The sequence below is a fragment of the Zea mays genome, chromosome 3, assembly GCF_902167145.1.
Source record: "Zea mays cultivar B73 chromosome 3, Zm-B73-REFERENCE-NAM-5.0, whole genome shotgun sequence".
NCBI lineage: Eukaryota > Viridiplantae > Streptophyta > Magnoliopsida > Poales > Poaceae > Zea > Zea mays.
Window position 1 is genome coordinate 2,834,007 of NC_050098.1, and position 15,704 is coordinate 2,849,710.

The 15,704-nt window shown below is 39.7% G+C and overlaps 1 long non-coding RNA gene and 1 other non-coding gene across 2 annotated transcripts; both read left to right on the plus strand.

Moving 5' to 3' along the window:
• Positions 1-11,138: 11,138 nt before the first annotated feature.
• On the plus strand, positions 11,139-12,516 carry LOC100280042 (MIR319bHG). The gene has a single exon (NR_163731.1). It is a non-coding gene; the product is annotated as an MIR319bHG (long non-coding RNA).
• On the plus strand, positions 11,349-11,561 carry MIR319b (microRNA MIR319b). Its single transcript, NR_121074.1, has one exon. It is a non-coding gene; the product is annotated as a microRNA MIR319b (primary transcript).
• Positions 12,517-15,704: the final 3,188 nt, after the last annotated feature.

The window sequence follows — 15,704 nt, forward strand, 5'->3', positions numbered from 1 at the left end:
TACAATACTTCGTGGCATTTTGCTCTTGGCCATTCTCCAACTTTTTTGTTCTCTATGGTCATCAACCTCGTCATTTTGGACTTTCTGATCTGCCTGCTTCTGCTTGCCAACTGTCGTATGTGGCTGAATGGCTCGAAGAGGAGGCTGCACACAACGTCCGCTTCTCGAGGGAAAAGGTTGGATATACAATTTATTGTCCTTGTAAATATGTTATTATTCCTGGTTATCACATATCTGTTCAGCGTGCTAAAGCTTTCCTAATTTTGGAGGAACGTCTATTTTTTGTGTTGAAAGAAGTTTTTACCTAACTGTCGACAGTAACAAGTAGTAACAAACAATATAATGCAAGGTCAGGTGTGTTCTTTACACTTGGCACAAGTGCAAGCTTTTTACTTTTATTGGAACCCAGTTCTTTCAAAAGCAAAGTATGCATTCAGGTTCGTTAGGCAACACAAAGAGATTTACACATTTTCACCCACTGTAAAACTAGTATCCTTTTAGGAAGATAAGACAATGTCAGGTAGTTCACCTAAATTATTGTTTTATACTGTAGACTGCATGGTTCACATAGTGGAGTTTGAATATCGATATGGAGTGAGTAAGTTGTTGAAGATAGCCTCCGGAACGAGGTTACAACCTCTACCCATCCACAAGAAGCCAAGAACTGTGCTAAAACTTATGTACTCATGGACAAGAATATAATTTGCAGCAACACGAATACATTGTGTACATCACAATTCATGGTATGGTCAGGGGTGGAGCCAAGGGGGGGCAGGCAGGGGCCTTGGCCCCCTAACCCTACAATACTTTTCATAAAACATGGACTTTTCTTTGGTAAAAATAAATGTCTCTATCAATTAAAAATTTGTCGCATTTAAGCGTCAAAATCGTCGTTACTAATAAAATCAATGAATTTTAGCTAAAGTTGTCACTAGATAGTTGTTGTATGCACGACGAATTTTGTGCTTCACCTTGAGTACACAACCATCTAGAGCCAAATTACATTACGATCACTTGCTAATTTGATAAAAAAAACCTTGTCAAAATATGTAAAAGTTCCATTTGTTAAATGGTTTACAAATCATTAAGATTAATAGTCACCCTTCCAGTCTCAACTGCAACCACTAAGAGAGCCTTTTAGCTATAACACATTTACAAAATAAAATGGGAGATGATTTTATGTGAAGTTACTATTAACTATATTGATATAGAATTTTTATTTATGATCAACTGTTTGGCCAATCATTGTAGAAGCAAATTATTTTGGTATCTGTTGAAATTAATTAATATACATTTATATAGTTCAAGTCATTTTTATTAATTTATTATCTGTGTTATATCTAAATTTGTATACACTTGTGTATATATTCTACAATATTTTTTACCTTATATTATTTGATGAATTTCTCGGCCTCTCCTATGACGTAATCCTCGCTTCGCCCTTGGGTATGGTGGAGAAAAGGTTAAATTAATTGTAAAAACAATTAATTGTCTATGTGAGTGTAGAGTTGTAGTGTTAATTTGAGAGAGTTTTAATTTCTCCAAAAGAAAAACTAGGTCTGGGAGGGTAGACCACCCTCGCGGTATTCCATTACTAGAAGGTAGCGGCAACTGGTCCCGACCTAGAAACCTCTGAACCATGTCCTCTCATCACTAACGAGTTAGGTCACAAGTAGCTCGCTTTGCAAAGACCCACCAAGGCCCAAGGGTGGTACATAGCCGAGCTCCATCACTAACGAGTTAGGTCACAAGTAGCTCGCTTTGCAAAGACCCACCAAGGTCCAAGGGTGGTACATAGCCGAGCTGTCACCCGAGAGTGGGCGAGGAATAACAAGGGGGTACAAGAGGGTTTTTTGGTACAGAGTCGAAGTCGAACCTCTAATCTGGTGAAAGAGATCACGCCGCCTTCACCATTGTTGTATTACCCCATCTGCTTGTACAAAAGAAGTTGAGAGAGTATCTTATAATCTTGGGTAACATCACTCTAGTTCAAGTAAAGCTTTATGGTCCAGATTGCTGCCATCTTGTCACGAGCTCACGCATACGTAGAAACCGTCACACTTTATTCGATCCAAAGCGCTCATTGGCTATTTTAACCACTTTGTTCGAAGCCAGCATTAAGTTTGGATTCCTCCTGTCCCGTGTTCTGGACTTTTAGAAAATCTGTAGATAGTTCTGAATTCCGAAGGCACAATATTCCTCGCCTTAATGGCTAGTTTAAACACCCCCCCTCCCCCCCCCCCCCCCCCCCCCCCCCCCCCCCCCCAATTTTCTCAAATTTTTTTCATTTTTTAAGAGAAATCAGTTTGTTTTTCTTGAGAAAATAGAAAATCCTTGAGAAAATGAAGTTTCCAAAGTAGTCCTAATTACGGTTTCCCTCCTGGTATTTTCTTCATCTACGTGCTGAGAGCTTTCTCGCATTAACGTAGTAACTACGCCTCTAATAAAACATAAACAAGTCCTAGCTAGTGTCGTCACACTCACTAGTCACTACATCACCAAAGAAGAACCACCAATAAGCATCTTATTGTTTTTGTTCCCTGCATTTGCTATGAAAACAACGTGCATATACCAATAAGCATCTTATTGGCTTTTTTAAGGGGAAAAACGCAGAGAAAATCCAAATGATTACTGATCGATGCGGTACTACGTGTTTGGATTCTTGAAGAGAACGTGATGCCATCAGCAGAGAAGATGCTCGACAGACAGGCCATCCAGGTGTTTGTCCAACGGTCAGGGCGGCATCTATCTTTTCCTGTCTGATTGAATTTATCATTACCATATCTGCATGAAGAATAAGGGAATAACAATGCTGCGTGTGCATTGTTTGACAGAAGAACATCTTTATTTTCTTTTGTGTATTTACCATACACACCTGGACATTTTATTTACCACTTGCTGATGAAGATTGATATGTGTCAAAGTTGGCTGGTTTGGGCCCAACCCAATTGATTTGCATGGGCCATGGTTGCCCATTAGCGTGCAGTGCATCCACACAAAGAGATGCAAGGAATATATACTGCTGCTGCTGGATATATATATCAGAGGCCATGTACACTCAGAAGAAAACACATGCGTAGACACCCCGGCCCTAATTGAGCTAAAATATATAGTTCTCGTAATCACATGAGGGTATATATTTGTTGCTAATCAGTAGAAAAAAGGTGTGGATTTAGACGTAAAAAGGTGATAGTAGGATCGAAAGAAGCGAGGGGCTACTGATTGAACTACAAAATGCCATGAAAGGCCAGTAGGGCTATATGTATACTCCCTCCGTTTCTTTTTATTAGTCGCTGAATAGTGCAAAATTGCACTATCCAGCGACTAATAAAAAGAAACGGAGGGAGTATTGGCTAGGAATGTGAAGATACCATGCATGAATCTGCTACGAAAATCTAGTGATTCACAGGACACAATAGATCATACATGATGTCACATAGTTTGGCCCTAGTGGCAACTTTGCCAGGGTTAATTATATGATTGAAAGAAGTGACGGTACGTGCAGCCGTAAGGTATCACTGATTGAAAGAGGGTTTGTCAAACCCTAGAAGCACACCTAGAAAGTTAAAGGTAGGGCTATTTTTTAGGAGCATGTATGGAGAAACTGTGCATGAATCTGCTATTCAGACCTAGTAATTGGAATGACATAGTACGTAGATCATACATGATGCTGCACAGCTTGGCAATGACCTTGCCAATGATTATGATAGGATTAGAAGAAATGACGTCGTTGGGTACGTGAGAGATCTGTCACTGATTGAAGAGTGCCATCAAACTCCGAGGCCATGTTTCTTTGAGCTGCAATTTTTAGAGCTATTCTGAAAAGCTGCTGCTGAATTTTGATCCCCAAGAAGCTAATGATAGCTTTTCGATGATGTTATTAACTTCCTAAACTCAAGAAATCTATAAAATCAGGCTTCTCAGCTTTCCACATAAACCCAGCTTTTCTGAGCTCCGGGTTTCAAGAAGATAAACCAAAAAGCTAGCTATTTGTTTCAACTTCTGTCTTTTCACACTAAGAAGATGCCGAGAAGCTCAAACAAATAGGGTCTAAGACTGTCTCCAACACAAACATTATCAAACAGCTTCATCTATAGTGTGGCGTCTGATTTACACTATCCACGTAAGACAGCCTAAGGCTAAGAGAACACCTAGAAAATGAAAGTTAGAGCTAAGAACTACCAACCGTTTGATTGCATGAGGAGGGCGAGTCCTCTTTAAATATTTTTTTTTTCAGAATCGTCTATCTATCCCAAACTATGAGGTTTTGTGGTGTACTCTCTCTAACATGAAAATGTAACAAAAAATTATCCAAATTATGAGGGAACGTATGTGAGTTACCTGTCATTTGTGTATTATCAACTCAAGCACCAAAGCTATTAAGCGATAGTCACATGCTCAAATCATAATCTGCTCTAAAAATCCATAGTCTGAATTCAGGACATATCCATGCTTCAAAGAAAACTGCTGTTGGTAAAATGGTATCACCACCCATGCTATTCATGGGCTCGTACCGGGCCAGCAGGCAGCCATGCATGGGCTCTGCTGGCAATGGCAGTGGCACGCAGGCGCGGGGGCCGCCCGCCGGGAGGCACGGCCGGGCGCAGGCTCGCTCACGTACACGGTACACGGTACAGCAACCAACCGCGGCGCCGCTGCATGCGGAGCCCCGGCCCGGCCGGCGGGAAGACTGCGCGACGCGCGGCGCCGCTGGCCTCTGCCTCTGCCGTTCACGAGTCTGCCGTCGTACGCGGCCGCACTGTTACCCGATGCGGCCTGCGCGCGGCTACTACAGCCATAGCTAGCCAGTACGGCGCCACGGCGACCGTCGCCTGCTCCGAGCTCTCACGTCGCCCCGTCATTCCAGCCGTCTCCTCAGCTCCCTAAGACCTGCACAGCCTGACGGCCAGGTCGCCGGCCAGACCTGCAGCCGTGGCCATGTTCTGGTTCTGGCAAAGTGGCAACGCAAAGGCCGCCGCATGCACAGCGCGCGCCACTGCGCACAGACAGAAAGGGCTTCGTTCACCAATGGCTTCATCATCACTGCTTCGCTCTGCTCCGTAAAAACCACGGCGAAATGATCCTGTTCACGCACATGGCGGCACGTCGCGGCAGGCCGGTAGGCGATCAAAAGTTTTTTTTTTTACAATAGTGATGGTATCTTTCTCTGACATTGCAGCTGTGATTTTACTCCTTGTTTTTCAACTTTATGATTTTATCCATTTATTTGAAGAAGTCGTGGTTTGTCCCTCCTACTTAACACCGTTAGTGCAAAACAGAATTAGTGATTAAAAACAAAAAAAAATGAAGACTAAAACCGTAATTGTATGGTGAGAAAAGGGTATAATCATAATTGACCCGAAAATTTCAACATTACTTTTAGGGTTAAATGTGATTATACCCTTCTCTCACCTAACAGTTGTGATTTTATCCATTGTTTTTTTATTTTTTAATAACTAATTCTGATGTTTACTAACATTGTTAAGAGAAAGGGGGCAAAAGACAACTTCGTTTTCAAAAAAAAAGGAGTAAAATCATAAAGTTGACAAACGAGGGATAACATCATAACTACAATGTTGGAGAAGAGTATAATCATAATTATCTTTTTTTAGAGAAGAATGAATGATTAATGAGCTGAGTGCATATCAGCATATGTGTTTGGGCCTTTAGGGTACCGGAAGGGACAATATTTCCAAGGAGCTAGCCATAGACCCATGATTGGTGGGCCGCCGTTGTTGGGTGCACTGTCGGACTGCCCTCGCACCCACTGCTAGCTTACTGTAGATAAAATTCATAGTAAAGAATATTCATATTTATATGTCTAACTAAATTTATTGTAAAAATATTTTATGAGTATTTTAAGAGTATTTATCTTATACCATAAAAGTTAGTATTTTTAAATGCTTTCAAATAAATTTAAATCGGTTGGCATCTTGAATATGGTTGTATTTTTTTTACAGGCGTATAGATAGTAAGAAGATGGAAATGTGAGGTAGCTTCATTTATTAGGCCAGTACACCATCTATGGCTAGCTGTAGGATTGGACGTGGATGTTACTGTTGCCAGAAATCGCGGTTGCTCTGTTGCTACCTGGAGAGTTCCTTCCTTTGTGCATGTTATTTCTTCTATTCAATTTTTTAAAGAAATGGTCTAAAGCTCTACCTTTCAATTAAATGTCCATTCGGGGCAATTTTATCAACTCCAGATCCGTGAAAAACAGTTTCGATCCATGAAAACTTTTGCTCCACAAAATACAACCGGTGGATCTAGGCGCCAGATTCACCACTTTGCTGAACCTCCTGAAGGAGGGCTTCATCAAACTCAAATTAATAGAGTTAGAAATAAAACACCCACATTACCGCAGATTACATCTATAACGGTTCGTTTGGCGTATAGAGTGAAACAAACACCTTTTGTTGCTACAACACGAGTAATATCAAAACTGAATTTACACATAAAAATGTGTGTGTTGTGTCTACTCTGCTTTCGGTTGTGTGGCTTATTTCTCCTAAATGTCATATTTCTAACCCTGGTACTGAGTCTTCAACATCTCTTTCTGTATATATTTTTTGTGTAATGAAGAACATATGGTTAGTGGATTCTAGATGCTCACATAATATGACTTGATAAAAATCAGTTCTCCTTCCTTACTAGTGTTGCTACCTAGTGCTGAGAGAGTTACTTTTGAAGATGCTTCTACTTTCTTTGTTATGGCAAAAGGTACAATGAGGATAACTGACAAGCTTATGTTAAAGGATGTGGCTCCTTTTGAGGACCTAAAATATAACTTGCTTTCTGTTTCATAAATGATTGATGAAGACCTTGAAGTGTGTTTAAGAAAATTGAATGTAAGGTGTTAGATGTCTTAGGAGACCTTGTCTTTAATATTGCACATTTTGGAAGAGTATTTAAAGCTAACTTTGACGTGTCATGTTCTTCTAAGCATAGGCATCTAGTTGATAATGATTCTAAAGGTTTATTCTTTTGGCAACATAGACTTGGTCACATTGGTTTTGATCATCTAGCTCATGTTAGTGGTTTAGATCCTATACATGGTCTGTCTAGGCTTAAGGGTGATAGTGATTTAGTATGCTCTTCATGTAGACATGGTAAGATGCATGCAGTGACATCCACCTCTTACTATGGTAATGACGAACACTCTGAGGCAGCTTTTACATTTTGAAACATGTGGACCTTCATGTGTTCAATCTTCTGGAGGTACAATAAATTGTACATTATTGTCGTTGTTGATAATTACTCTAGATATTTTTGGTTTTTCTTTATGGCATCTAAGATGAGACTTTTGATCATTTTAAAAGTCTTGTTCTCATATTATCTGTTGGTCTCCTAGGAGCTCTTAGAGCTATTAGAAGTGATAATGGGTCCGAGTTTCAAAATTCTTCTTTTGGTCACCAATGTGCTGAAAAAGGTATTGAGCATCAATTTTTATCACCTAGAGAACGACAACAAAATGGTGTAGTTGAAATAAAAAATAGAACTTTAGTTGAGATGTCTAGGAGACTAGGACAATGCTAGATGAATTTTCTACTACTAGAAAGTTTGGAGCTAAAGTCATTTCTATTGCATGTTATGTTTCAAATCTTGTGTTTTTAGATAAAAATTTGGTAAAACTCTTTATGAGCTATGGTTTGAGAATATGCCTACTATCTCTCACTTTCGTGTGTTTTGGTGCAAATGCTTTGTGCTAAAATCTAAAAACTTAAATAAATTTGAAGCTAGAACAACTGATGGTATTTCCTTGGATATTCTACACATTCCCGCAACTATTGTATTCTAGATTTGGGACTAACAAAATAATCAGAACTTGTGAAGTAACTTTTAATGAGACTAGTGAAAGAACTAGTTCAAGTATTGTATGTACAAGTGCATATGCTCAGGATGAGAGCATTTTTGTTGTTGACGATGAGGAGTAGGAAGATGAAGTATTGATTCCTTCTAGTCATCCAGCTGAAGCAATTCCAACGCCTGATATTACATCACCTACCACGAAGCATCCTCAAGCTTCAACATCATTTGTGCATGATGAGATTCGAGGAGAAGAATGTGACATTTCTGAAGCTATGGCTCCTTTATACATTCATAGAAGACATCTACATCAACAAATGATTGGGAATCTTCATGACAGAGTCACCATTATAGGTTTAATGATCCAAATTCTTCGTTCATATTTTGTTGTTTCTTTTGAGCCAAAAGAAATATCTCACGCATTAACTAATGAACCTTGTATCAATGCCATGCATGAAAATTTAGAGAATTTTGAACACGATAAAGTTTGGAAACTAGTTCTACCACATCCTAATCATTTTATAGTTGGAACTAGATGGGTTCTTAAAAACAAACAAAGTGAGGATGGTGTGGTTGTTAGAAACAAAGTTAGGTTGGTTGCTTAAGGTATTATGCAAATAGAAAGTCTAGAATTGGTTGGACTTAGCTACTTCTAAGGGTTTTAGACTTTATGAAATTGTTATCTCAAGTAATTTTATAATTGACATTTTATAAGAAAGTCTATGTTAAGCAACCATCTGGTTTTGAAATTTCTAAACATCCAGATCATGTTTATAAATTGTCCAAAGCTCTATTTGGCTTAAAACAAGCTCCTAGAGAATGGTGCTATAGATTAGAAATCTTTTTTACTAAAAATGGTTTTTCTATGGGAAAATTGACAAAACTCTCTTTGTATTCAAGCAAGGCAATGATCACTTATTCATTCAAATTTATGTGGATGGTATTTTCAGTGGTTGTTTATCTCATGATTTGGTGTCTTAGTTTTTAGAAATTATGAGTAAGGAACTTAAAAATGAGTATGATAGGAGAATTGACCTATTTTTAGGATTGCAAATCAAACAAACAAATAAGGGTAAAGTAAGTATACGAAGGATCTTCTAAATCGCTTTGGAATAGAAAATTGCAATACTATGATGACACCCATGGGAACTACAGCAACACTTGATCCTGATGAGGATGGTGAGTCAGTTAATCAAAAGGAGTATAAGAGTATGATTGGTTTGTTATTTTATCTCACTACTTCGAGACTAGATGTCCAATTTGTTGTGTGTTTATGTGCTCGGTTTCAAGCTTCTCCATGTGCTTCACATCTATAAGCTATCAAATAGATTTTTGGGTATATTCATGGCACTAAAGATTTTGTGTTTTAATCAAAAAAAGTGAATGCCAATATTCAATGTATGTGTGGTCTTGCCAATATTTCTATCAAGGGAGAGATTGTGAAATCACGTGTAATGAAACATTAATTTAGATTGAAAATGACTTTGCAAAGTGATTAACATTATATAGGGTATTGTACATGTGTGCTAATGTATGGTTTCGATATTGATATAACACACTCATAGGGGTGGTGTTGGATAGTTTAATTTTGAGTTAAGTCATGGATTTGTGCTCGTACACAATAACGTGTGTTGTTCATGTGCTGGTGTTGCTTGAGATAGAACGTGGTCGGTAACGAACTAAAGCTAGGTCCAAGAGAAACTCAGTATTTAGAACTAAGTTCAGTAAGGAATTGAGGTTTTATTGCTCAAGGATGTCATACGAAGGTTACAAAAGTTGAAGACGTGCATGTAATAGCTAGATATCGTCCCAGGCGTGCGGCTTGGTGACCTGGAGTCTGGCAGCCCATATGCCTATATATAAATAGTGACTTCATCTTGTTCTTAGCAGATTTTGTGACAGAGATTAGATCCAAAACTAAGTTTTAGTCTAGTGTTTTTGGGATCTCGTGAAGAAATCTTCGTGGTGCTTTGGAGAGTAATTTATAGACACAATTTTGGTAATAAAGTTAATGTTTATACAAGATTAGTGTAGTAATCTGGTTCCACTTTCTTTGCTCATTATTTGCATGAATAGTTTTTTTAATTCTAGATTGATTTGTTAATTTTAAGTAATACTCTTGATTTCTTTCATCTAGATTATTGCTAGAGCATCAAGTTAGCGACTGGTGAAGTTTGATTGGTTAATCTTTTATGGTTTTTGGTTAATCTCAAAATTAGGGTTTGATTAATTTTGATCATATTCTGTCACAGCTATCTTGTTTCGTTACTATCTCTATATATATGTCCGAAAGTTCGATCTACATAATTCTAGTTGTGTTAGTTGCATAATCTTATCTAGTTTAATCTGATGACACTTCAGATTGATTGGAGTTACGGATTTTGAACAATCTTATTTTTACTAACAGAATAGAGTTTTGTACAATTTTGAGATATGTGAACTAGTTTGGTTTTGCAATTAGGAGGAAGTATTATAATTATTTTTGAGGTTCCGCAGTCATTCATCCCATCTAATTGCGTATCCTTGTATCTTCGAATCCTACAAACTCTAAATTTGGAGATATATATCTTTTTTCTAATCTCAGATAACCAACGAAATAAATCGGTCTGTACAATTTATATGCAAACTTTGTTTAAATAAATTATAGCTTTCCGTTGTCGTTGAGCCTATATACATTCACCTTCACTCTAGATGTCACATCGATCCTTTCGCTCTCCCATGGATAGATGGATTGTCATTTTCCCATCACTACACACGGGATCCGATCTTGGCCCCTTAGTCAATACTAAAACAAACAATCTAATAGTACCGTATATATAATAATGTAGTAGGGCTGAAATTAGTGCTGCTTCGCCTTGCACATCTACATTTCGGCCTCAAAACAAGAAACCAGCAGCTGCTGTAATCAGTTAACCATCGATCCAAAGCAACACATAACACAGTAAACCGGCAGCAATAATGTCGCTAGACTTTGACACCAAAAGAATGCAGGCCTACCACACTAGCTATCAGTGCATTATTTTGAGCCGTATCCTGTTAGGGTTTGGCCTTTGGGCCCCTTTGTCTGGCCCTGTGTCGCCTCCTCATCTCTTGCTTACGAGCAAAGCTAGGGAGCGCCGCCAGGAAACGACACGCGCGAGAGGTTTTGGCCCTTCGCCCACTTCTTATATACTCCGTATAGAAGTATACCGTAGTGCTACCACCAGTACGTACATTACGATCATTATTTAACTAGGAATACGCTGCCTGCTGTGATGTCACAACTTTGGCCCTATTTAATGGCCTTGTGTGTGCGTTGCCGTCGTCTACTTTCCTTTCTCGCTCGCTCCTTCCTTGCAACCATCGAAAACCCATCTGCCTTCTTCTTCGCGAGATCCAGGGAGAAACTGAACACTGCACGCCATGAGGTGCTCAGAAACGGATCGATCAACCAGCAGTAGCAAGCGCGGTTGTGCATCATGCATGCATGTTTGTTCTTCTTTTCTTTTGATTTGTTGTTGGTCGTTTAATTTGTCGCCGCCGCCGCCGTCATGGTTAGTTGCGACGACGATGGCTGGATGGAAGAGAGCGTCCTTCAGTCCACTCAGGGGCGGTGCTAGGGTCGAATTAGCTGCCGACTCATTCACCCACATGCCAAGCAAACGGCCATGGAAACCAGCTTTGCAGATGAGTGAATGAAGCGGGAGGTAAAAGCTTCGATCTCGCACCGTCTTTGCTTGGACTGAAGGGTGCTCCCTCCTCCCTCGCTCCTTGTTTACCTTTATCGATCCATGCATCAGCTTCGTCATATCTCATGGTTTTACTAGCTTCATGGTCTGTCTTTGCTTGAGCTGCTTAACTTACATGTTTGGTTGGCATCTGATGCATACATATATAGCAGCTGCCAAAACGACGGGCATATTTTATTTAGTCCCTTATCATGTGCGTGCTTACTGTTCTTCTCTGCTGGTTAATTGTTATATAGCAGTTACGTTCTGTGTGTATATATAATGGAGATCCAAAGCTTTTTTTTGTACTTTCCTTGCGCTTTTGATATATAAACTAGCTCTAAATCCTTGATCTGCTCGTTGAATCTACATATATATTGTTCTCTTCCAAAAAAAGAGATCCCATTTCGTTCTGAAGAAAAGAAAAGGAGATCGAACTTCATTTGCTTTGCTTGTTTTTGTTTTTTATAAAGGAAGCATTTTTATTAATAACCAAGGGCAATACATCAAGGAGATACAAAGTCTATTTGCTTTTGTTGTGTGTAGATCTTACAGTACAGGATGGGATGGGATCCATACATCCATGATCCATGCATCGTCTCTGCAGGTTTCTGCCGTCTTTCCGTGATCTGTGGAAGAAGATGGTGTGCACTGTTGTGGACTTGGACTAAACGAGATGCATGCTAGCTTTTCTGGTGCGTGTGGGAATCTGTGGAATCACAACGACGCAACTTTCGTTCGGTTCGTGTCGTGCAACAGCGAAACGTCTTTCGAAACTCCCTGTTTGCTTTGGAACTTTGCATGCAACTAGATCGAGCTAGTGATTCGATGTGTGCTAGCATAGCACTCCGATCCTCCCTGTGCTTTTATTTGGAGCATTATGTATGGCCACCACTTGGACTGAATCATCATCAGGTTTCCGATGCTTTTTTTCCCTCATGGATGTCCCCGATAAGAGAAGAACGAGGCTGTTTTAGGCACTTGCATCTGTCCTTTCCCTTGAGATTTGTGATTTTATCATGGTGTTAGTGTTTATGATTTTGTGATCCACATCAGCATGTCTTTTCCACATGTTCACCACAGCATTCGGTCTGCGAAAGTATGCGAACCTGCATATGCCAGGCTATCTAGATCCTCTATCACATTTTCTATTTTAAATTTCTCTATACAAATAGTATCAAACAGTGTCATCTACAGTTCCACGTCATCCCTATTTTACACACTCTGCTGGCTTGGTTTTCCTGTGATTTGAAAAGGGGTGTCCGTTCTTGTTCATTGGCACGCAAGTCAGTGTTTTTTCTGTCCCAATGCAAGACATGAAGAGAACGATCCCTGGTATTTTCTGAACAATACTCCCGCGAGACTACAGTATTTTGTCTCACGGTTGCTTGCTGCAGCTTTAATCTAGCTGCGGTTATTATGGCTTCTCTACAGTATTTTATCTCTACGGTTATAGCTGTTGCAGTACGAACAGCTGCTGACGCAGCTGCCAGTCGAGTATTCTGTCTGTAAGTGTTTAACTGCTAGTGATTGACGACGTAGCTAATTGTTTCAGAACAATAAACTTGATATAATGTCTATTCACAGAGGGTTCTACTTGTACTATTGCTGGTATCATATGTGTTTATATATACTTATTTCATAAGTATACCTTTCGTGATATTCATTATGCAGTTTATCAATAAATAAAACTGTTTAAAATAAAATGGTTTTTTATTAATTATCATTACAATTTCTAGTTTCAGGTTATTATTACTTACTTACTTCTAATTGTCGGTGTATAAATTATGTGTACTTGTGTAGCATCTTTTGGCCTGATCTAGCTAGGTGTAGTCAGTATTCCTTCCTTCCAGACCTCGCTCGTGTGTTGTCCTATAAGGTGTGATGTTCTCAAATAATTCTTATATATGAGAGTCATGCTAATTGATGCTGTTTTGAATTTAAACAATAGACATAAAATGCTCTCAAGAACCATCGTTAAGTTCCTGTATGTCACAGTAGCAGCATCAGCTGTAACACATGTTAATCAAGAGCTTAGTGTTACCAGAAAATTGGAGATCAATAAATAAAGGGTGCATGTGTTTCACTGGAGCTTATGCACCGCCGCCTGTTTGTTGATTGGTAAATGTATCTTTGCATCGATTACAAGCAATTAAATCTACCCTTCGATATTCATGTCGTTATATATAGCATGCATGTGTGTGCTTACTATGGTCATTAATCCAAGCATTGTTCCTGGTGACAGTTGTTAAGCACAATTTCTGAAGGAATCATGGTAGGGGATTAAATTTTCTGATAATAATGTCATCTACTGCACTCAGCGAATGCCCATATATATGTGTCGTCGCGACGTCGCCAGATTGAGGGAATTTATCACACTAATTAAGAAGATGAACTGCCTAATAATGCACATTGTGCGACGACGATGCAGACATGAATGTCTCTGAGCAGTTTGAAACCGAGAGCCGAGAGCAACATTTCCACACGTACTAACAAGCGACACTTACCAGTGTTCTATAAAAAGGATAACAGTGCTGGCAAGTTTGCAGGGCCTGGAGCCTCATCTGGTGCTATTTGCAGCAGTTCCTGGCTGGCTGGCCGGACTTTGTAAAGAACCGCCTGAGAACTATGGCGGCCAGTTCCCTGCACAGTTGCCATGCATTCTTCTCACTCATGCTTTCTGCGTGCTTCAAATTAGGGTCACGCACTCACGGTCCTGGCTCCTGCGGCGGCCACTCCTTTTCATCACACACGCTCATTTCTGAACGACGCACGCCCTTCTTCCCATGGATGGTTGGTTGGTTTCAGTGCGTGGCTACCTGCGACTTGCCAACAATGAGGAGAAGTCAGAAGACTCCACACACAAGAGTCTCTCCGGGAAAGAGAGAAAGGGATGGCGTTTGTCATCAAGGGGTGAAACCCTAACCCTAAAAGTGGCCAAAGGCACACACAGTAGCAGACAGCGAGGCTGGCGGGAGGGGGATTGGAACTCACAGAGCTGCTAGCTGCGCGCATGTGGAGGCCTGCACCAATTCCCACCTCGTGTCTGCAACCTTGAACTCCTTTAAACCCCCATTGGATGCACTAAAAAACTGGCTTCAGATGTGGCCGCCTCCAAATTCCGAGGTGCATGGGCTCCCTTTCCCAATGAACCGGTGCTGGAGTACCCTTTTATTTATTAGGGCTTTGTACTTTGGTGTCTGGGTCTTTCAAGTGCTACTCATCTTGTTTTACCGAGGAGAGAGGGTGAGAATAATAGCGCCCGGACAAGGATAAATAAGTTTGGGTTGCTTTAAATTTGTTTTAAAGTAGTATTAAGCAAAAATCATTTTTTTTTTGTTTCCTGACTATGTACCTTGGACTTGTTTATGTACTGATGCATAAGGCTATCTTCGACAGCTTATCCATCTCGTAATTATATTCAAACTCGACTTTGCAAACAGTGCAATATACAATATAAAACATCGTTTTGGGTGACCATATGTGTGAATTGCTAGACACAGTCTAAATGAATTGATATTTTGGCAATGGCAACCCCTCCTCTCAATTAATCTTTCAAACAAAAAACATCCAAGGAAAAGCTTACTCAAGCACATTTCTATGCCACCCTCACCTCTATAGACAGTCGCAATGGTGTAGATAGCACACTCTCTATAGCAACATATATGTCATCTATATATCATACTATAGTGAATCTTTGCAATAGTGCAGTGTATCTAGCTATAAATATAACTATAGTTATCTTTAATACTTACATATACTCTCTGTACCACCTCGTTTCTATGTGTATACTCACTCCAGGTTTATAAATAGCAGCACTCTCCCTCTATCTGATTCCTTACCACATAGGATAGATGCTGACATGGACTCCTTATAGAGAGTTGACCTAGTACCATTGTGGTTGCCCTTAACGATCCTCATCGTTGCCCTGGCCGATGTATGTGTCCCACCACTCCAAAAAGTATGACACACTACAAAATGATCCCCTTTAGCAATGCATATATGTGTTGGTACAAGACTATATAAGTGTTGCGAGGGTCTATACCAACGCATAATTATGTGTTGCCTATAATGTCGTTGCTAGGGGCTATAATGTCGTTGCTAGGGGCTACTGCAACACTTATACATATGTTGGTAAGTCATATAAATAAGTGTTGGTAAACTGCAACATTTTTTTATAAGATACAACAA